This window comes from Canis aureus, chromosome 2 (assembly GCF_053574225.1).
Source record: "Canis aureus isolate CA01 chromosome 2, VMU_Caureus_v.1.0, whole genome shotgun sequence".
Classification (NCBI taxonomy): domain Eukaryota; kingdom Metazoa; phylum Chordata; class Mammalia; order Carnivora; family Canidae; genus Canis; species Canis aureus.
The window spans coordinates 73206635-73229800 of NC_135612.1; the positions used below are offsets into that span (position 1 = coordinate 73206635).

General features: G+C 40.6%; 1 protein-coding gene across 4 annotated transcripts in view; it reads right to left on the reverse strand.

The window, feature by feature from the left end:
- Window positions 1-23166, reverse strand: part of RHOH (ras homolog family member H) — a 53703-nt gene that overhangs the window by 5623 nt on the left and 24914 nt on the right. The window lies entirely within an intron of this gene.

The window sequence follows — 23166 nt, forward strand, 5'->3', positions numbered from 1 at the left end:
AAAAATATGAACCAAGGGTGGCTTCTCAATTACAGGGAATACATCTAAAAGTCATCCTCCTCAAAAGAGCTTTGGGCAAAGGACCTGCACTAGTGGCAGCCAATTCATTCATTAAGGAAATTGATTCGACCACAAATTGAACACACTTAGATGATTAAGAAAGCATCATGCTCTTCAGTGATTCCTCTCCCGCTAGAACTTCCATCAGTGACCCCCTACAGTCTAGCAAGGACATCACAGCAAGAGTAGGCCTTGCTCCAGACGGCTGAGCCCACAGAGAGCTCCCCACCTGGCAACAGGGTTGGGTGCTTCATTTCCTTTCCCTTGGCTGGGCACGTGGGGGTGAGTAGGCCAGTCCAAAAACTCTGAAGCAACTTAATAGAAAAAAAAGTGTAATCGTCTCTAAATGTTATTACTCCAAATTCTTACTCCGTTTCATTCTCTAATAAATATACACATAGATGTCTTCTCAACATTTTCTCAGATTTTCTTTTAAATGTTGATTTTCAACATAGTCTACACATTCGCCAGGTTTTAGCTAGATAGCTTCCCATCGCTTCAACGGTTCATAATTGCCCAGCCATACTCCCTGGTCAGCAGGGTCTCCGAGTCACTTCCCCAGCATCGCACCGTAATTAGCAACCGTGCTTTTTTACATATAAAATATATCTATGCACATATACATAGATGCAAGTTACTTTTGCGTGGGATGATTTCTTGGGGGATATATTCACAAATATGTTATTACTGGGTCAATGGTTGTTTTGCGACTTTCATTTACATTATTCAGCATCTTCCAGGGACTGTACCAAGTACTTTGTATTATTCATTAGTTGTTTTATTCATTTTTAAAAACATTTGTTTAGGGCTTCCTGTGTGGCAGGCACCATAACAAGCCCTCAGAGAGTACCAGTGAACAAAAGAGTTGCTGTCTGCATAGAGATTACTGTTTCAGAACTGTAGACACTTCGGGGAGGTTGAGAATATTGCCTACCATCATACGGCAAGCAAATGGCAGAGGCAGAGTGAACCCTCATGAGAGTCCCACCCAAAGCTGTGGCAGCTCCATGTGTCACCCTCAGCCTGCAGTCCCCACCAGCCCAAGCCCGAACATCTCAAATACAACTATGCTTCCAAAGCAAACCCAGTTTCAAGATACTTTCTTTAGCCACCTCTTCCAACCAGATCCCTATTCTTCTCCTACAAACAAACCAGTTCTTGGTATGTTACAAGAAGTGTGCTGTTCTTTGATCGGGAAGCTAGTTGCACAAGTGTGTTCGGTTTGTGAAAATTCACCCAGATACAGACCTACAAAGTGTTCACTTCTCTGTATGTGGATCAAACTTCGGGAAAAAAAGTATTTTTAAAAGTGAGATCACTGCCTTTGCAGCCAACTTTTCAAGTAGTAATTTATCTTGAGTTTCATCTTACATGAGTTCGTTTCACTAATTTTCAACCCTACTTTAATAATTCCCCTTAGCATGTTTCTAATAGCTACAAATAATTATTGAATTCCCCTTCAGAATCAAAGAGGGAAATTTTTTTTAAAGATTTTATTTTTAAGTAATCTCTATACCCAATGTGGGGTTCAAATGCACCCCCCCCCCCGGAGATCAAGAATCACCTGCTCCAATGACTGAACCAGCCAGGTGCCCCTCAGTTAATTTCTTTTTATTTTCTATTAAAATTCAATTTAGTTAATATATACTGTATTATTAGTTTCAAGGGTAGAATTTAGTGATTCATCAGTTGTGTGTAATACTCAGTGCTCATTACATCAAGTGCCCTCCTTAATATCCATCACCCAGTTACCCCTCAGTTTATTTTTATACAAAGATGATCTCTGTTTCAAACGGGTTTTGTTCTGAAACTTTGCTTGCGAGATGCTGGTTTGCAACTTTTAATATATGTTCTCCAAAGTCAGGTGTCTAAGCAATATTTACATTCCTAATTCTAAACTCTATTTCATCCTATCATAATTGAGTTAAAATGAAGCACCACCAAGCACTGAAACTTCCCATTATCTCAGTGCTCTGAGCCTTGAAACCTCTGAGCCAAGAGCCCTGCTCCTCTGACCCACAGGCCAAGCAGGAAGCAGGGCACCCTTCCTCTCCTCTGTTCCAGCCACCCTGCCCAGACTGGTCCCTTCCACTCTGAGGAGCACAATAATCAGATTGTCACAACTGGACTAGAGTTCCCAGCTTGATCCAGGTAATGAACAAGGCTGGCCGGCCAGCCAGCCAGCTGCCCAGAGCACCATTAAGGAGCACCAAAACCTCATCTCAGAACTAAGGTGGCTGGGAAAAGGTAGCTACTACAGCTTTCCCCAAAGTAATAGAAGGCACATTCTGAAAAACTGCTTGGAGTTAGGGGTACAGTCTGCTCAGGGCATGCTCATAGATGGTCACATGATCTCTGAACTTCTTCCTGAAGAACGTGAATTTCATTTCCAAAGGACTTACATTTTCTCAGTTGGGCACGCATGTTTGAGGGCAAAGCTGAACTGTTCAAGGAAAGAGAAAACAAAGGCCAATACATGATATCTAACCATTCTATGATGTAATGTTGCTGTAAAACAAAATTATCAAACTACTGCTGGCCCACAGGCCAAACTCACCATGTGTTTTTTGTATGGCTCATGAATCAAAAATGGTTTTTATTTTTTTTAATGATTGAAAAAAGTCAAAAGATTATTTCATGACATGTGAAAATTATATGAAAATCAAATTCCAGTGTCCATTAATAATATTTTATTGGAACACGGTCATGGCCTTTCATTTAGTATTATCTATAGCTGCTTTCTTGCTCCAATACAATCTCACAACAGAGACATTATGACTCACCAAACCTAAAATATTTACCATTTGGTCTTTTACAGAAAAAGTTTGACAACCCTGCTACAAAGAGACGCAGTTCAGAGTAAGAAAAGAGAGCATGAACTCTGGGGTCAGACAACCTTGGGCTTGGCTCCAACCTCTGACACTTACTGGGTGGTCTTGAGCAAATTACTTAACCTCTCTGAGCTTCAGTTCTTTTGTCGGTAGAGGCAATACAGCATAATGATTAAGATATGGATTCCAGAATTATACTGCCACCCAGCTCCACTAAGTACTGGCTATGTGATCTATGAAAGGTACTTAACCCCTCTACGTCTTAGTTTCTTCAACTGTAAATAAGCAACTATATGTCGATAACATCTCCCTTACAAAAGTTGTTGTATGGAATTAAATGGGTTAGTGAATGTGAAGTACATAAAATGGTACATGCCACAGAGTGAGTCTTACAGAAGTATATCTCCCGTTATTATTATTCCCCTAGAAGGGTTGATGTAAACTTATTAGAAACTGGTAAATGTCATGAGTCTGAAACAGTGCCTGGAGCAAAATAGGCATGCTCAAATAGTAACTGCTTGATGATGTTGACATAAACCAGTACTATAAAACCTGGAAGAGGAAGTAATTAATTCTCTGGAGGCGGGAGAAAGGAATGGTAATCAGGAAACCCTACAGTCAAAAAGTGACATTGGAGGTGTAAGATGAATAAGATTTTGACTAACAAAGAAGAATAAGGGGCATGGAAAGGGAAGGAAGCATGTGCAAAGGTCCCCCAGAATGAAAGTACAAGTTTGGTTTGGGGAAGTGAAGAGTAGTTCCGGGAGGCTGGACTGTGGGTTGCTAGCTAGGGAGAGAGAAGAGGCAGCAGAGGGAATGATGGGAAATGAATCTGCATTCATTTTCATATAATCCAAAATTGCTTCAGGCCTATCAGCATCAACAGTATATACTTCGAGCTCTGCAGCCAACTAAAATCCCCAAGGCCTTTTGCACATATAGTCTTGCCAACCCCTTCTCTTTTAACTTAAATAGTACCTATTCATTAGACTTTCTGAGCGCCTATTATGTATCAGGCATCGTGCCCTACCATGCAGCAGATTCCAAGTTAAATGAGACACAGTCCCTGCCCTCAGGAAATTTAGAGTCTAAAGGCAATACCAGCCATAAACCGCAAGAGTGTCTGAAGAAGGAACAAACAAAATGCTAACAAAGGAAAAAGTGCCACTTGCCACGGGCAGGAATCAAGAAAGGCTTTGTACAGACCAGGGTATTAGAACATGACCCTTAAAACAATTGAGTTGAGATGCGCAGAGATGAAAGAGAAAGAGAAAGAGAAAGAGGACCAGTGAGAGAAGAAAACTCAGGGACACGGAAGGAGGCCGGCCAGCAGCTCAGCGGGGCTCCCAGGATGAGAGAGCAAGCAGGGCTCCAGAAGCCCGTTCCTGAGGATGTGAGGAGGGGTCCCTCGGGGCAGAGATCAGAGGAGCACGTTTGGGGGCTCCTGTAATACGGAGCTGGGAACGAGGAGGGCTTTCTCTAGAGTGCACGCTGCAGGGCTAGAGTGTAGGAGAGGAGCCCAGCAACATCCCTGCGGCAGAACTAACACCCAGGCCTTCAGGGAGAAGATTCTGAGGCCCAGGCCTGGGGGCCAGAGTGGGGATGGGCGGGAGGAAGCCACTGGCAAACAGGAAACGCTGAAGGAAAGACCAGTCTGGGAGACCGGGAAGAATTTTGTATTTCAGATTGGGGTGCCTGCTGATGAGCCAGAGAGATTCCCAGAGAGATTCCCAGAGAGCCAAGGGGCCTGTGGCCACATCACAATGTGAATGAGTGGGAAGGGAAGAAGTGGTGGCAGAAAGATAGTTCTTATTCTTCCATCGACTTTGAGGTGGAATATTTACTTACACACAGTGTTCTTGTCTGCTGCTTTGTTTATAATGGGGAGAAAATTATGTAAGAACAGGTGGTTCTTGGAAAAATTAGTTTATTCCTCTGAGCAATACCATTTTAAAAAAAAAAAAAACTTATTTACAGTGTTAAAAAAAAAATCACATGCTCAACCGACTGAGCCACCCAGAGGCCCCTGTGTGTGTTGTTTTGTTTTTAAATTTGGCTTGGAAAGGAAAGAAAGGCTAATCTGAGTTCCCTTCAGGCTATAGAGAATTTCTATGAGTCCTCAACAGTGTCCAAAGACAGAACTTTTTTAGATCTAGACAGCTAAAATTATTATTCATGAGAGACAGAGAGAGACAGAGAGAGAGAGAGAGAGAGAGAGGCAGAGACACAGAGGGAGAAGCAGGCTCTATTCAGGGAACCTGACACGAGACTCAATCCCGGGTCTTCAGGATCAGGCCCTGGGCTGAAGGTGGCACTAAACCGCTGAGCCACCAGGCAGCCCAAGCAATACCCTTTAAAATAGCAGTGACGAGTATGTTAACTGACCAGGGCAAAATCTCCCTAAGCTAAATAGGTACTATTTAAGTTAAAAGAGAACTAGTTGTAAGAATACATGTGCAGGGGTAAAAGCAGGTTGGAAAATGGTATGTACAGTATGATTGCACAGGTATGAAAAAGCCCAGAGCACTATATACCAATGGGAAAGTGGATTGTCTACCGTCCTTGCATTGGAGGCGATTCTCATTTTCTTCTCCTTATTTATGTGCATTTCAAAATACTTCTACAGTATGCCTGTGTTTTGAAGTGCTTTGTATGTGCTGTTGTTGTTGTTGTTTTAAAGATTTATTTATTGAGAGAGGAAAACCTGAGGAGGTAGAGGGGCAGAGGAAAAGGAAGAAGGAATCTCAAGCAGACCCCCACTGAGCACGGAGCCTAACGTGGGGCTTGATCTCACAACCCTGAGATCATGACCTGAGTCAAAATCACATGCTCTGGGAAACGAACAAGGGGTAGTGGAAAGGGAGGTGGGCGGGAGGATGGGGAGACTGGGTGATGGGCACTGAGGGGGGCACTTGACGGGATGAGCACTGGGTGTTATGCTATATGTTGGCAAATCGAACTCTAATTAAAAAAAAAAATAGTGTTAAAGAAAATCACATGCTCAACCGACTGAGCCACCCAGAGGCCCCTATGTATGTTGTTTTGTTTTTTAAATTTGGCTTAGAAGGGAAAGAAAGGCTAATCTGAGTTCCCTTTAGGCTATAGAGAATTTCTATGAATCCCCAACAGTGTCCAAAGACAGAACTTTTCTAGATCTAGACAACTAAAATTGTTTAAAATTCCTAGAAGCGTTCTCTCTGGCTTCTGGTTCCTTTTTGGAGAGAAGACAAGCAAAACTGAGTAACTCGGCCTCCTCCCACACAGGTCTCAAGTTCATCTCTCTTCTTGCTCATAGAGCTTTTTAAGTCCTTTTTTCAGTTTTTTAGATATTCAAAGGAGTTTGAATATGGCGTGGGTATTAGATGACATTAAGGAAGTATTGCTAATTTTCTTAGGCGATCATCATATTGTGGTCACACATTTTTAAAGTCCTATCTGACAAGTGAATTGAATATGTTGCCTGGGATTTTAGATTATTCCAGAAAAGATAACAACAAGAAGAAATAAGAATGATGGAGAAAATAAAAGTGGGAAGATGTCGAGAACTGTTGAATGACAGTTACATGGGGGTATATTAGTCTGTTCTCTCTACTTTTATGTACTTTCAAAATTTTTTATGATAAAAGTTTTAAAAGGTGGGACCTTTTGTTTTCTATAGCATTTTGTGCAAGCTGTAGTTTTATTCTCATCTTAATTATACCGAAGATGCAAAAAAGTATTACCAACAAGTAAGTATAGTTCATACTACCATGACTTTTTCAAGTATTTGAAAGAATGCTGGTGTATCAAATAACAAGTTAAATAAGAGTAGATGCATAAAGGCTTGGAGCCTACCTCCCATCAGGATGGATCTGGGGCAGGAAAAGCCATGGCTCTGGGTTAGGATTCCCAGCCACATCGTAAAAAAAAAAAAGGAAACATGAGCTTCAAGTACAAGTCCTTCCTGCATCTCAACAAGACATCATCATTAATCCCCGGGAAGTAAGGGAAACTTCTAGAAAATACTTTAGTCAAAGGATACTCTTGAAGTTACTTTGAGATTATCTGAACACTTAACTTCCTACCGGGTATAATTACACTCATTGACTTCTCTTAGCCCTCTCTGCCCCAATTCTGCAGCATTAGCTTTTTGCAAAAGAACAAAGAAGTCATAATGAAAATAACTTGAGAGAAGAAAGAAAGAAAGAAAAAGAAAGAAAGAAAGAAAGAAAGAAAGAAAGAAAGAAAGAAAGAAAGAAGAAAGAAAGAAAGAAAGAAAGAAAGAAAGAAAGAAAGAAAGAAAGAAAGAAACTCAAGAGTGAAAATGTATTACCCACACAAAACCATACCCAAATCAAAGTAACTGAGAGTGAAGGAGAAATTCTGCCCTGGGGGTCTTTTTTGTCTGCAACGGGAAGTTTCTGCTTTAGGGTTTTATGTTTTCCTCTCTGACCTAAAGTAGCTCTCTACCTGATGATGTTTATTTACTGTGAAAATATAGTATCTGCCTGATGTCTGCATAGACCTCCACCAAGTCCAGCTCCCAGCTCTAAAGCACCATCTATGATGAAGAAAACCATCATATTCCAGGGTTTCCCTAGCCCCCCAATGCCAGCACCACCACCATCATCACTCAACATATATACCCAAGCCATGGGTGGCAAACAGCAGTTTCCTTTTATTTTTTTTTAAGACTTATTTATTTATTTTAGAGAGAGAAAGAGAGATGCACACAAGTTGGGGAAGCGGCATAGGGAGAGGGGAAGCAGACTCACTGAGCTGGGAACCTATGTAGGTCTGAGGGAGAGGGGAAGCAGACTCTCACTGAGCTGGGAACCTACACAGGGCTGAGTCCCACCACCCTGAGATCATGACCTGAGCTGAAATCAAGAGTTGGACACTCAATGACTGAAACACCCAGGTGCCCCAAGCAGTTCCCTTTTTCTTTGCTGATCCAATCAGACTGGAGGTGGCCTCCTTATGCTAGCCAATTTCTCTTCTCATTTTCTCTGGATCATTTTTATATATCCTTTTTTTTTCAGATGATAAAAGTAGTACATACACATTCTAGAACATTTCAAAATACTGAGTGATCTAAAAGACCCAAAGGAGAAAACCAACTGCCACCTAGAACCAAAAGCTGTAAGATATTAGTGTACCGTTTCCTGTTTCTTTTTTTCAGTGCATTTTTTTCTGAAACTAATATCATACTTCATATGTAATTTGGTATCTTCTTTTTTTACTTAATATCTACATTATAAATATGTCCTGTATCACTAAGATTCTTCAAACATAGTTTTAATAACTACATAATGTTTCATTACATGAACATAGCATTATTTATTTAATCAATTGTTGGACATTGTTTCTGATGTTTACTGTAATAACAGTGGGTGAATATTCTAAAAATAAATTTGTATAAACATACAATTATTTCTTTAGGGTAAATAGATATGAGTGCAATTACTGGAACAAAAGAGATGTAAAACTAAACCAATTTATACTCCATAAGCACTGTATGAGAGTATTCACTTTATATCACACTACCAACTATCTCTGGGTATAGCATTTGCCAATTTTTTTTGTTCTCATTTGCATTTCACTTATGACTAGTAAAAATTAAAATTCTCTCATCTGTTTAGTGACCAGTTATTCTTTCTTCTGTACATCATCTGTTTTATCAACTTCTCTAGCATTATTTCTTCATGATTTCCTAAAATCTCTTTAGATTAAGATATTAATCCTTTTATGTTAAATAAATATGTTGCAAACTTTTAAAAATATATTTTTTGCCCATGTATTCTGGGAATTCCCCCAAATTCCTGGTACTCCCCCACCATTGAGCAACCACTAAACAAAATATAGCTTGTACACGGATAGGTAAAGAAATTTAGCACAATTTGATGCCCTGAAAGGTCATCTAGTTCAACCCACTCATTTCCCCTATGAGGAAGCCAAGGCCCAGAACAGTGGTTGAGCGACTGGGGGCTGACTAGAGGCCCAGAAATGGGATCAGCTGAGTCAGCACTCTTTCCATCCACCCAGGAGGTTTTCAAATATGTATGATGTCTACATTTTACATGCCATACTTAATTTCCTTAATATTTTAAATGTAGATGCATATAGATAGCTCATAGATAGATGTTCCTAACTGGTGGCCTTTTACTCAAAAGATAGCTCCCAGTTTTAATATAAAAATACTTTTCAAACAGATGTTCCCTTTCTCATTAACTTCCTTCAGGATAGATGATCTCTCGTTAGGGGCTATCACTAAGATTTTTGACATTCTCTAGAATTAGGATAAGCCCTTACCTTACAAATGCTCAGAGTATAAAAGAAGTCAGGGTATTTTGTTCTGGATATTTAACCAACAGCACAGAACGAAGTGAGGTGATTTAGTTTCAGGTTCAATAGAAGAAATTGCCAATTTTTGATTGTTTGCAAAGAGGTGAGATTGAGGAGTCAGGGTCTCAAATTCTCATCCTTATTGCTGATAGCAATATAACCTTGGGCCAATCACATAACCAGGACAAAATGTGGATAATGATGCATAGCTCGTAGGCTTTTTAAGGCAATTAAAATAAATCTATCTCCCGTGCTTTGTGGGGTATACAGAAGGATACCAATAAACACTCATTATGGTACTTACCAACAGCCAGACACTGTTTGATGTGCTTTATAAAAATGAGCCCATCAATCTTTACACGGTACTATATGGTCAGTACCATTTTTGTCACATTTTACAGCTGGGGAAATCAAGGCACAGAAAAATAAATTTCCCAAGATGACAAGCTACTAATGAGGGCTGCAGGGGTTGGAACCCAGCAATCTGGACTCTGAGCCCATTCACAATACTGTGTCTACCTCCCCTCCCACTGCCTCTCATTTTGGGGGAGCCTATTTACCTTTGCAACTTTGATGAAATAAAGCAATCAGCTGTGGTCTAAATATTTGTGTCCCCCTAAAATTCATGTATTGAAATCTAACCCCCAGGGCAATGGTTTGGGGGTGATAGGTCATGAGCACAGGGCCCTCATGAATGGGATTAATTCCCTTATAAAAGAGACCCCAAAGAGCTCCCTCACCCCTTCCACCATGTGAGGACACAGTGAGGAGGTACTGTCTATGAACTAGGAAACAGGACCTCACCAGACACCAAACCTGCTACCACCAGGATCTTACACTCTCCAGCCTCCACAAAATGTGAGAAATAAAATACTGTGGTCTTTTGTTAGATCAGCCTAAACAGACTAAGACACAATCCTAAAATGAAGGCAGGAGAGAAGGAGGAATGGCTGGAAAGACATTTTGCAGCTGGTAAGTGACTTCTTTCTTACTACATTCTTGATCTCTAAAATTTGGAAGTTTTTTCCCTTGAGCAAGCACTCTCACCATTGGGAGACATGCCAAAGAGTGACATTTTTGTAGAGGGCAACTTAGCAGAATCCAGCACGTACTTAGTGTATGTGACACCGGAGCTGAGCACTTTTTAACCTCCCTCGTCTACATGACAAGATTAGTTTCAGTAGTAACGTGTAAGAGTTAGGAACAATGATTATTTTCTTGATCCATTCTTTACCTATGAAACATGTAAAAATTCAAAGAAAAACATATTTTAATTTTTAAATTATTCAAATGCAGTAAAATGTTTCCTGTATGAACTAAAACTTGCATTTGTTGATCAAAAAATATTATACTTTGCAGTTTGTGCTCTGCTGCACTGCTTTCAATTTAAACACAAAACTCCACGAGGTCACACAGAATGGCACAACTGAAGTAAATCAAGTGCTGTTTCATAGGCTCTATAATCATTGTGTGATCATTCTTTATACATAATGCCATAAGGAGGAGACTCACAGTCTGCCTCTGAAGTGAACTCTAATTAAATCTCTACACACACTAAGAACTTACTCTGACTTTATCACTGCCAGCACATCGTGATAATAAAAATCAGACTTACATTGGTTTTATTGCTGTTTCTAAATTCCCTAAAGACGATGCGCCCCCTTATTACCTGGACCAAGGGGTAGACCCCTTCAACCACTCTACCTTTGGTATGCCCTGCCACTAGCTATCAAAAATTTAAATGCACATACCTTTTAACCTGGCAATTCCAATTCTTTAAATACATTATCCCACCTATACAAGTGGTCAAGGCACATGTGTAAGAATTTGCATTGCTGAATTATTCATAACAGCAAGAAAAGAACCGGGAATAACTTAACAGTCTATGAAAAGGCAGTAGTTAAATTCATTTTGTCAGATCTATGTAGCACAATCCAATATAGTGTGAAAAGAATTAGGTCAGCCTATATGAATTGCCCGAGAAGGATGCCCATGATATATTAGTAACTGAAAAAAATAAGCAGTTGGACAATTTGGTAAAGGGTTCCCCTTATGCAGAAAAATAAATGTACAAGCTTGTTCTGGTGCCCCTGAATGCCCAGAATGCTCAGAAGGCTCAGAAGGTCATTGGCCCAGGCAGAGACAAGGTATCTGTGTAACAGTGAGCAAATCTCGGCTCACCATGAATTCTCAGCTCCTCTTACACAAATCTTCCTTCAATTGTCTAAAGGCAAGAGGAACAAAGAGGTAGAACCCAAGAACACAAGTTTGTACAGCTTTTCCTAAGTTTTTTAAACCCCCTTTTGGAATATAGATGTATGTACTTTTATATGGCTTCTATTGCAGACATAATACATAATCATAGGATGAAATATCTCCCTAGATGCTCAAGTTCTGATCTAGGACTTACAGACACTGGGAGAAACAAGCCTATCATGACCTGAAACTTGTCAGGATACTCCAGAGCAAAATTCTTTTTTAACTGCTTAATTTATCGCTTATGCATAGATAATGTTCTATTAACATTCCAAATTAAAGTTTCAAATTCACAGAAGTCTGAAAAAAAAAAGTCACAGGATATCTGCCTTTAATAGAAGGCTATTTTAAAAAAGCCTATTGGGGACAAAGATAATAAAGAAAATGTTAATATAGTTTAGACAAGGCCTAGAGGTCTAAAACAAAACAAAACAAAACCAAAAAAACCCCACTATTTTCTTAGTTAATAATGTCTCTGACCCTCACTTTTTCCCCCCGTTGTTCTCTAGAGGAGAAATGACTTCCCGGAGAGAGGTAATGTGATAGCCACGCGAAGGCAGCATGCTATGACTATGCTTCATCATAATAAGGTCCCGTAAAGCTGGGACCTTAGAGAATGAAATCCTAAATTAGAGAGGAAAGAAGCAACATTCTGCATACAAATGACCTCATGCTCAGCTTCACCCCACAGAAAAATTAAAATTTAAATGGACAAGCGCTATAATAAAGGTAAATTCAAAATGCCAAGAGAACAGTGAGGACAGAGCTCTGACAGCCTCCAGGTGGTGGGGGTAGAGGGATTGGAGAGAGGTGACATTTGAAATGGTCCTGAAGGAGGCAAAGAAAATGGGACTGGAAGGCCGCAACCACACAGAGGAAGTGGCTGGGGCCCAGGGACGCACGTGGGAAAGGCCTGTGCATTTGGAACCTAGAGGTGGCTTTTGTGGCTGAAGCAAGGTGGGAGGTGAGGTGGAAAAGGAACACTGGGGCCAATTTACTCCCTGTTAAATATAAAATTACATCCACCCAGTCACCTGTCTCGTTACCTTTCTCCTCTTCACAGTCCCCATGTCCCCTGGCCGTTGCTGACAATTTCTCCAGACCATGTAGCCTCCCCCAAGCTCGTCCTGCCTTCCCTGCCTTGATACCCTTAAGCATCGTGTTGTCATCTCCTGAAATATGGTCTTTTCCTGCTCTGACTTTTCCTGGTGAAGTTCTAACTGACTCAGAGCCCAGCTCAAACGCCACGTCTCTAGGAGACCTTCCAGAAACCTGGGAAGCATTGGTTTTCTCCCTTATTTGAGCTCACATGTCATATGTATTTCTCTTTTATTTTATTTTTTTAATTTTTATTTATTTATGATAGTCACACAGAGAGAGAGAGAGAGAGAGGCAGAGACACAGGCAGAGGGAGAAGCAGGCTCGATGTACCGGGAGCCCGATGTGGGACTCGATCCTGGGTCTCCAGGATCGCGCCCTGGGCCAAAGGCAGGCGCTAAACTGCTACGCCACCCAGAGATCCTCCTGTATTCCTCTTTTAAAGATTTTACTTATTTATTTATTTATTTGAGAGAGAGAGAGAGAGCATGAGTGGGGGAGGATCAGAGAGAGATACTGACTCCCTGCTGAACAGGGAGACCGAAGCTGGTCTGACCCCAGGACCCTTGGGATCATGACCTGAGCCGAAGGCAGTACCTTTAATGTGTTTATATTTACTTTTTAAAATAGTTAATACATGCCTATACTAAAATCCAAAGAGTACAAGAGTGGGACCCCTGGGGGGCCCAGTCAGTTGAGTCTGACTTTTGATTTCAGCTCAGGTCATGACCTCAGGGTCGTGAAATCGAGCCCAGCATCAGACCCCATGCTCAGTACAGAGTGCTTGCCCCTCTCCCTCTGCTCCTTCCCTGCTCACACACTCTCAATCTCTCTCTTTCATAAATAAATAAATAAATAAATAAATAAATAAATAAATAAATAAATAAATATCTTTTTAAAAAAATGAAGAGTACAAGAGTGAAAAATATGTCTCCGTCTTCCACCTACCCTCTATGGTTCCAGGCCATTTTCCCAGAGGCAACCAGTGTATTAAGTATCTCACACATTTTTCCAAAACTATTACATTATATACACCTGCCTACACGTATGAACGCATATGTGTAATTATCCTGTACACGCACATTCTTTTTTTCAATATGCAAACTACAGCCTACAACTGCACTCCCTACTACTTTTCCCAATAATATATCATGAAACTTTTTCCCTATCAATAGATTTGGCGTTGCCTGATTCTAAATTCCTTTAGTAGAGGACTAAGTAGTCTCTCCTCAGGGATAAATCTGAAAACATAATACTAAATACAAATGGGGAATCAGTGTGGTGCTTTAGACTTCTTTTCACTGTATTGTATGTAGAGGCAGCTTGCAGTGGACAGAGCCCTGGACTGTGAGTCAAGCTTGAATTCTGGCTCTACCACTGACCATGTGACCTCACTCACTGCAGTTAGCTTCCCCAGACTTCAGCTGCTCCATCTGTAAAATTAGGCACCAAGCTCTAATAGGCCTCTCCAGGACTATTTCATGTTTCTATGAAAGCACTGATAACACACACTACTTTGTGAGCAGAGGTTAACAGAGAGGAAGGCAAAGGGGCATAGCTCAAAATTCCTGCCATGATGATCTTTTCCAGCTCCCAGGATTTCCCTTTTTGCCTTGCCTTGCTTGTCCTTCCTTCTCCAGCCTGGAACCTTGGCTCAGAGGATGTTATGTTAAAAAAGGCCTCAGCAAGGACACATCAATCAAGCTAAGCACAAGGGCCTCAGGCCTCTGATTTCAGGACTGTGTTCAGTAGCAAATGTATTGGGTTTCCACAAAATAAAAACAAAATTTGGGCCTCTTTTCCTGAAAACATGTCCCTATTCAATTTAGAGTTAATTGACCTAATCAGCGACAGAGAGAACTTACAAATACTGAGTGCCTTAGGGAGTTTTCAGAGAGTGATTGGAGAAAACATCCAGCCCTTTTACAGACCTCTACAGCAGAGCAACTTGGTGGCCAAGGTGGCCAAGGGCCCAAAGGTGAGTATCATAGAGGCCCCACAAACTCCCACAGTTCTCTGAGTTATCCTCAGGGCTTTTCTGAACAAAACGAAAACAAAAACATATCACTCTGCCTCCTAAATGCCCACACTGAGGACAAAAGTTCTCAAGCCTTATAAAAGCATCCTCCACAAACTTAAAACAACCAAAAGTTGAGGACCAGATGTCCGTGGAGGAGCAACTAGCACAGGTCCTAGCAGGGAGGGAGATGCTAGAAAAACATCTGCTCTGGCAAGGGACTTGGAGCTCTTTCTACATTATCCACAGCTCTGACCTAGAGTTCAGTGCCTTAATGCCTACTCTTGTAACTTCACACAGCTGTCATCAACATGCTTGGAACCAAAAGCATAATCCTAAATCTGTTTCTAGCAGCAGGGACTTTCAGAAAATACACTCCCTGTGGAACTGACTTGCCACTTCTATTCATTTTTGCCCTCATTTGTCTCTAGTCTTTAAATATAAGACAACTTGCCACATAGGATAACTTTTCAAAGAGGAAAAAAGCACACCTTCTTATCATTGAATAGCTTATTATTTTAGAAAAATACTTAACAACATAGAAAATAGTGTATGACAACACTGTTACATTAAAAAAAAAAAAGCAAGTTCAAAACACTATGTGCAAATGACCCTGATTTTTCAATAAAAATAGAACGAGGAGTAAGTAACTATATCAAGATGTTAGTAATGTTCTTATACAATCATAATTTTTTTCTTCTTTGTGCTTATCTATAATTTCCAAATTTCCTTCATAAACATATATTGCTGCTCTACCCAAGCCAAAAAAATAAAAGGGCAAATACAGCTCATAATCGTTTGTGAAAGAAAATACAAATGTGTCCTACAGTTCCTTCCTGGGTAGAAGTAGCATTTGCTAGTATCCTTGGATAAGATTTCTTTTTTAAGAAAGTGTGGCACACAGGAGGCCTGCATCCTGGGTCAGGATCAGCCTTAGACTAATGAAATGACTGAAAAGTCTGAGATCCCCTTCCCCGCCCAGTCACCTTATTTGTCAGATAAGCAAGTGTCTCTGGGTCTCTAAGTCCTTTTCTTACTCAGCCTGGAATGCCTCATAACCAAGCTCTTTCAGATGCCACTCAAGTTACAACAAACAAATGTGAGATAATCCAGGGACTTGAACTGTGCCTGGACCAATCTGCTGGGCATGCTAGAAAAATTCCTAAGGAAACTAAAATCCTAAGAAAAGAAGTTTCTTGTGTCATAGAGATGGGTACCACTGTTAGGATTTATGGGAATTTCTTTCCTTTATCAGTGAGGACCAGAATGGTCAAGAACAGGCTTAACTTAAGTTGCACTTCCTCCCTCTGTCTTGAGAATGGAATCAAAATACAGGAAGTCCATTAGCCAAGATTCTCTCTCTATTGGCAGTGCATGTATGGGAACTGCCCAAATACAATTCTCAGACTTGTTATGTTTCCATGGATGACCAGTCATTTTCTTTCTGATTAATATCTCTTCATTTAAATTCAACTCCTAGGTGATGATTCTCTACTCACCTTCATGTACTAGGCTTGTCTTACTGGTGCAAACCCACCTCAAATTACTTGCAAGAGACAATAGTAAGACTTGGAAAGGAACCACTCTGAACATCACCATTAGCCAACCTTCTTAAATCCATGGTCCCAAAGTGAACTGAAATGCACCAGAGGATAACCTCCTAACCTCATTCCGTCCTTCTCCAACCACCTCTTCTCTTACACATTAGGTAATATCTTATAACACTCAGAAATACCATGAAGACCTCCATCTCCTTCCTTCCACTTTATCATCCTAAAGGTGCTTACCTAATGAAATTAAATTTGGAAACCTCCCAGGGAACTCTTCAGTGTTCCATTTCCCATGAAGTTTCACTAGCCTGTCTCAAGATGTGCGTGCATGCGTGTGTGTATGTGTGTGTGTGTGTGTGTATGATCAGGAACTAAAAGAATGAGACTCACACTTGCTGTTTTGCTAAAATGAGGTCCCAAGAAATTTCACTGCCATTGAGTTAACTATCAGTGGATGAACTATGTATCTGCCTTTTTTGCATCATGGGGTTGTATGAGATAGAGGGCTCCCCTTTTCTACCACTTGAAAAGTCTGTTATCTTCTCTCTAATGATATTCTCCTGCCTGAATTCCAGTGTCACTGCTGTGCATGCACAGAACTGAGTATTCTGGACTCCTCATTTTGAAGAACTATAGTTCAGAAACATCTGAGAAGATCCCCACAGCACAATTCTTCATCTGGGAGAATAAAGATGCCCAGTTATGGGGAATCTTTCCCACAGAAAAATAGAAAAGGAGGAAGATGGTGAAGGAAGTAGCTTCCCAATCTCGCAGTAGCAGCTGTCATCCCTACTGATAAGAATCTCCTGCAAGAAGGTCTTGACTCTCAGCCTTTCCAGTCCACTGGCACAGGAGCCATCCAGCATGTCCCCTTCAGGGACCAGTCTGACCAGAAGATACCCACCTACATGGAGTAATATCAAGGGTGATGAGAAGTTCCCTTACTGCTGAACATCTCTCCCATCATTGTAGTAGCCCTTTCTCTAGAGGCTTGGTGCTTTTTTTTTTTAAGTTTGTTTGTTTGTTTGTTTGTTTGTTTATATTTTAGAGAGAGAGTGTGTGTGCACATGGGGAGAGAGGTAGAGGGAAAGAGACTATCTCAAGCAGACTGCCCACTGAGCAGGGAGCCCAGTGTGGAGCTCGATCCCATGACCCTGAGATCATGACTTGAGCCAAAATCAGGAGTCAGATGCTTAACCAACTGAGCCGCCTAGATGCCTCTAGAGGTTTGGTGCTTTCTTCAAATGTTGAGTCTCTTTGGAAGGTAAAGGCCTTGTTACCGTTGCCACATTTATATACATGTGCTTTCAGTCTCATTATTTCCTCAAAGCCCATTTTGATTGAAAGAGGAGGAAGTTTTAAAAAATACAAAAACCTTATATAAAGAGAGGTGAGATATTGGAAGATATATATTATTGGGCATTAATCCCATTCTCTAAGCCATTCCCATCTAAGTCTGGACCCCTCCTAAGTTAGGATAGCAACCGGTGGCCTACCAGTTCCTTGTGTTGTCTGTGGATGGATAATTTGAATTGTCACTGATCCAAATTCTCAATAATATCATTATGTATTCATTTCTCTGATACACACTGCCCTCTAACTATGTGCTGGGCACCATACTAGATGTTACACAGGGAACAATGTAAGCTGAAAAATTCTAATCCATCCTAAAGTACAGTGTCCAACATATGGCTATGGATCACCCGGACTCATAACACTGATCGTAACTAAGGTGTTCAGGAAGCATTTGGTGTTTATTCACTGCATTTGTTATCCACCCACAGCACTGTAAAGTACATTCATTAGCCTTGAGAAGTATCACAATAAAGCGATCAAGGTGCAAGGAGGGTAAAGTCAGTGGTCCCATATTTAATCATCATCACAATTACCCTAAGGGTTTTATATGTTTTCCTGGGCCCCTCCTGGGTACATTCTCATTCAGTAGGTCTGGGAAGAACCAGAGAAATTATTTGTAAAGCACTAGATAATGCAGAACAATCAGATTGAGGAAACACTGCTTCACAGCTAAGCACAGCTTCCTAGCTTTTCATCTGACCTTCACAGTCTGGGAAGTAAGGACTATTATGTTATTATCCCCATATTATAGGTGAATCAGCTTCAGCACACAAAAACCAATCAGCCCAAAAGATAAAACAAAACAAAATCTCTCTCCTTTTTCTTTCTTTTTCATTTATTCTAAACATAGCAATAGACCTATCGTCATTGATCACCTTAGGAACAATCATTTATGACATCCCTGTTTGCAAAACCCCCTTTCAGTTTTGCCATCTACATAAGAGCAATGTAACAACTTCCTATTAGCCTAATAAAATTACCCTAACACAACAACCAGTGTCTTTCTCCATTGGTTCATTTTCATCACTAAAAATAATGAATATCAAAGATACTTGTGACGCCTGGGAGGCTCAGCAGTTGAGCACCTGCCTTCAGCCCAGGGCATGAACCTGGAGTCCCAGGATCGAGTCCCACATCGGGCTCCCTGCATGGAGCCTGCTTCTCCCTCTGCCTGTGTCTCTGCCTTTCCCTCGCTGTGTCTCTCATGAATAAATAAATAAAATCTTTTTTAAAAAGATACTTAAGAAACATAACACCTATATAATGGATGGACTCTGTTTGGATACTGGATTAAATAAACCAATTCTAAGAAGATGTTTTTGAGACAGTGAAATATGATTATAGATTAAGTATGGGAAACTGTCAAAAGATCACTGCTAATTTCGTTAGGTGGGATAATGACAGCATGGTCATGTAAGAAAATATTCTTGATTTTATAGATGTATAACATAGGTGGGTAAAGTGACATGATGTCTGAGATTTCTTTAAACTATGTCAGCAAAGGGGTAAAAGAGGATGAAACAAATATGGCAATATCTTGACAATTGCTGAATTTGGATGATGGGCATGGGGACTAATTTTAGGTGAATTTGAAGTTTTATAATAAAAGAACTTTGTAAAAAAAAAAAAAAATCAACACTCTCACTTGCCCAAAGTGCCATTTTTCCCTTGTGAAGAAAAAGCCTCGATGCCTATTAAAACATCTTGCCAATAAGCATAATTATGTATCAGATATCCCCTGCACATCAATTCTTTTCTCATTTGTTCTCCAAACGTGTGGTTTTTTAAACTTTAACTGATGGTGATGGAATATAACTTATCTTAGAAAGTTATTTGTTGGGCAGCCCTGGTGGCTCAGCGGTTTAGTGCTGCCTTTGGTCCAGGGCCTGATCCTGGAGACCTGGGATCGAGTCCCACGTTGGGCTCCCTGCATGAAGCCTGCTTCTCCCTCTACCTGCGTCTCTGCCTCTCTCTGTGTGTGTCTCTCACGAATAAATAAATAAAATCTGGGATCTCTGGGTGGCGCTGCGGTTTAGCGCCTGCCTTTGGCCCAGAGATGATCCTGGAGACCCAGGATCGAATCCCACGTCGGGCTCCCGGTGCATGGAGCCTGCCTATGTCTCTGCCTCTCTCTCTCTCTCTCTCTCTCTCTCTCTCTCTCTGTGACTATCATAAATAAATAAAAATTTAAAAAAAATAAAAATAAATAAAATCTTTTTTTAAAAAAGTTATTTGTCTGAAATTCAAAATCAAAAACTGGCATTCTGGGTTGTTTTTTTTTATCTGCCAGATGGGTAATCCTCAACAAGTAGAAAAAGCTCTAAAACATGGGTCAGGATATCTGGGTTCAATTTCATCTGTGCCACTGGCCTCATAAGGAGAAGCAAGCTGCTCGCTGTCTTAAAGTGTTTCTTTCGTTATCCATAAAACAAGAGGATTTCATTCCAGCTCAAAATGCTATGAAATGTGGGTTCTACTCTTATTCCAATTCCTCAGATAGAAATACCTTTTGAAAAAGCACACCTAAGTTACCTCCTCTTTTCAAGGGAATATTGAGAGGGAAATTCAGTAAACAAAAACATATTGCTTGCAAAACATCAGGCCGACGAGCCAAACCATCCACAGCACCATTTATTCAGTGCCTACAAGGTACCAGATCCTGAAGCAGACACATTCATCTATGACCTCATTTTATCCTCACAACAGTCCCACATGGCAAATCATAATATCCCCATTTCACAGATAGGATGACTGAGGTCCAGAGAAATTAATAACTTGTCTCTGATTAGCTTCAAAGCCCTGAGCTTTCCACCACATTTCCACGCCTCCAGTTCTCTCGTGCAGAGAGCATCAGGACCTAGAAGGCAGAACAGAGCGAGTGACAGCTTCTAGCTCATAAGTAATGCCTTTAGATCTTTCTGTTGTGAATGGATCCAATGATTCTGGGTATGTTTATGTTAAAACACAAAAAAAACCAGTGGATTTTAGAATTGGAGAAAACAGAATTGCCAAGTACTTATCCCCTCTCAGTTTATTGATTAACATTTATCAATAATATCTACTATTTAACCAAGTTTTACTAATTGTTTCCTTGATGCGCAGCACTACACTGGATATTGTAGGAGTTTCCTCGCTCTCTTGGAATTCAGCCTATTGTGGAGACAAGATACAGATGCTTGAGTCGGGCAACAAGACATTACGTACACCGAATTATTTAATAAGGCACACTCAAGAATGACACAGACCAGAAACACAGTAGGATTTAAAGAGGAGGGAGAGGGAGGCCTGAGTGGCTCAGTCAGTTAAGCATCTGCCTTTGGCTCAGGTCATGATCCTGGAGTCGCAGGATCGAGCCCTGCATTTAGGGGGAGTCTGCTTCTCCCTCTGAGCCCCTCACCCCCGCTCCTTCTCTCTCATGCTTACTCTTTCTCTCTCTCTCTCTCTCTCAAATAAGTAAATAAAATCTTTTAAAAAAATAAAGAGCGGGGAGAAGCATGGGGGCTGAGGGACCTTGTTAAGAATTTGGGAAGGAAGCAGGACCTAAACTAGGTTGTGAAGGGAAGGGCTTTAAAAAGTTAGAGAGGAAGGAAGAGGCCTTGCAGGCAAGTGGAATCACCTCAGGACTCCCAGAGGAAGGGACTCCGAATAGAGCCCCAGCGGGAAAGGAGTTTGATGGTTAACAAGAGAGGGGACTGCATGGGCGAAAGCACAGATAACGGGAGACCAAAGATGTGTTTAGAGGCCAGGCAGATCAGTGCGAGGAGACCCCAGATAATAGCTGAGGAAGTGGTAGGAAGCAAGAAGGACAAGGTGGACCTCATGCCTGTAAGCAACTGGAAAGCTGCTGGAGGCTTTGGGGTAGGGAGACAAGCTGGAATTAATGTTTAGGGATAACTGGTCCAGCTATAAAACAGCTGTTAGTTTCCATTCAATGTACAAAATATATGTATGGAGGGCCTTGTGTACTAATACACGAAGACGAATAAGACACAGTTCCTTAAGAAATGCATAGCTCAAATAAGAGAAGACCGCCAATGACAAGATCATGGAAGTTGTTCATTAATTTAATTTATGACATCGTCCGTGATAGGGATTGTTAGTTTTCTATTCAATATCTGTGCTTCCCTTTGTTATTAGTAATAGAATCCAATTTTGTTTGTAAGACTATGTGCAAAGCCTCAGGAATGGATCATGCTTGGTTTAGGCCAGGATTTCTCAACCTTTTTTAAAAAAAAAAAAAAAAAAAAAAAAAAAGATTTTATTTACTTATTTGAGAGAGAGAAATAGAGCACAAGTAAGATGGAGGGGCAGAGAGAGGGAGAGGCAGGCTGCCCTCTGAGCAGGGAGCCCAATGCAGGACTCGATCCCAGGACCCCCGGATCATGACCAGAGCCGGAGGCAGACACTTAACCAACTGAGCCTCCCAGACACCCTTCAGCCTTTTTTCCTTTTTTCCATGATCACCCCAAGGACATTTTTAGACACTTTTTTCCTAATCACTACACTCATGAAATTCTAATACCATGTAGATGTCTGGTTATGAATTATATGTATATCTGCTTATATTTGTGCATCTTTATACATTAAAAAAGTAAGATTTTTTTTATGCCTCTTCTCCCCACCAAAAAAACTCTATTTTCTACCTTATCATTAGCACCAGCCTATCCCACCCTGACCCCAGCCCCACCCTATCCCTGTCCCTCCCTCTCCATTATGAATGCATGGTCTAAGGCAATTATAATGATTCTATTTCCTATTTCTCCACCTGCCTCAAACATGTAACCCAGTTCTGGCAGCAACACTGAAGCTGCTACCTGTTTGAGAGGTATGTGGGGAACTTTTGGCTTTCCTAGAAAAAAAGAGAGCCCCTGCCAACTTAGCCTCCCTCCATCTCCATCCAGCCCAACAATCACACGCTCACTCTCAAAGGATGATGAATACACAGGGCTCAAGGCTGCAGCAGCCATCTTGCAACCATGAGGAAAGGCAAGAGAACTACAGAGACAGTATTACTGAGCCACTGAGCCATTGAGCCCATGACAGATAGAGGGAGACATCCAGATTTCTTGTTATATGGGAGAAATTAATTGGGATTTTTTTTTCTTAAGTTACTGTTAGCCAAGTATTGTATAACTTGCAGCTGAAATCATTACTAATCTGTAAGTTATGTCTCACGAACAATAGCTGTCCTGACAGGATCATGAGTTAATTGTTACACCAAAGCCAGAGACAATCACACACAAAAATAAACCAAAAATGTAACTAAGAATATTACACAAATCAAACATTAAAAATTTCACTCACGTTTAAAAGGAAAATTCTCTTCTTTGCTAAACTAATCAACTTTGAAATAATTTAAATAGGTCCCAAATAATGTTTGGCATTAAGACAAATAAACATTTGGATATATTATTGTGTAGAAAAATGGCCATGAAAGGCTACAAGGTAATTTTCTTACATTATACCAGAATGAATACATTTATGATTTGTCTAGTAGGCATGCCTTTCAAAATTTTTAAAAGTCAATTATTTTTAAATTAAATATTCAGATGCATCAGGAAAATGTGCCTCTTAAAGAATACCTTTGGGAATATTTTCAGATAAAAATTTTTAAATAGTCATCTATATTCATCGATTGCATGTTTTATACTTTGCTTAAATTTTTATTATAGCT